Source organism: Neomonachus schauinslandi, chromosome 1 (genome assembly GCF_002201575.2).
Source record: "Neomonachus schauinslandi chromosome 1, ASM220157v2, whole genome shotgun sequence".
In the NCBI taxonomy this organism is placed as follows: domain Eukaryota; kingdom Metazoa; phylum Chordata; class Mammalia; order Carnivora; family Phocidae; genus Neomonachus; species Neomonachus schauinslandi.
The window spans coordinates 202,869,554-202,870,606 of NC_058403.1; the positions used below are offsets into that span (position 1 = coordinate 202,869,554).

At 52.0% G+C, this 1,053-nt stretch overlaps 1 protein-coding gene across 5 annotated transcripts in view; it reads left to right on the forward strand.

Moving 5' to 3' along the window:
* EPS15L1 (epidermal growth factor receptor pathway substrate 15 like 1) overlaps positions 1-1,053 on the forward strand; it is a 95,615-nt gene that overhangs the window by 28,059 nt on the left and 66,503 nt on the right. The window lies entirely within an intron of this gene.

A 1,053-nucleotide genomic window follows, 5' to 3' on the forward strand; every position in this document is an offset into this window, starting at 1 on the left:
CCCCCCCCCCCCCCCCCCCCCCCCCGCCCGACCTCATACATTTCTCCTGTTTTTCTGTTCTGTCCTTGGAAGGGTTTGGAGAAGGGGAGGTTTGGCCAGGGATAGGGCAGGAGACAGCCTCATGTGGCCAAGGAATTGTGGAGTCACCTCTGGGAGCAATTGAGCACTTTGCCGGCAGCAGTCACAGTACCAAAGGAGTTCCTTCTTTGTTGTCCAGTTGCACGGCACCTACTTCGAAAAGAGCTGCTTTGTTGTGGAAAACGATGCCAGAGAGCTCTTAGTCCTTGAACTGTTCCAGTCCCTTTCTGGCAGGGCTGCATTGAGGCCTCCCGAGAAGGGCTGGTGCCAGAGGAGGCTCTGAGGCCTCACGTAGGAGGCTGGGCAGGAATGGTGCTGTGATGGGGGTAGACTGTTTTCAAGAGAGATTCAGCCATTTCAGTCAGAGAAACAGTGACAAAGCTGAAGTGCCAAGTGTTCTTTTCCGTTGGGAGAGCTGCTGGTCTTTGAGCCGGTGGGTAGAATTTGAGACACTCGAGGGGGACACAGGGTGCTCACCTTCTCGGGGCCTCGTGGGTGCAGTGTCTGTGTGTGCTCTCCTTTCTGTGTTCTTATTTTCTTTTTAATTGTGGTGAAATATAAGTGACATGAACTTCACCATTTGACCATTTTTTTTTTAAAGATTTATTTTAGAGAGAATGCACGCATGTATGCATACACACATGCACGTGAACGGGAAGGGCAGGGAGAGGGAGAGAGAGAATCTCATGCAGACAGTTTAGAGAGAGAGAACGCACGTATGCTCACACACACATGTATGCACGTGGACGGGAAGGGCAGGGAGAGGGAGAGAGAATCTCATGCAGACAGTTTAGAGAGAGAACGCATGTATGCGCACACACATGCATGCACGTGGACAGGAAGGGCAGGGAGAGGGAGCGAGAGAATCTCATGCAGACAGTAGAGAGAACGCACGTATGCGCACACACACACATGCATGCATGTGGACGGGAAGGGCAGGGAGAGGGAGAGAGAGAATCTCATGCAGACAATTTA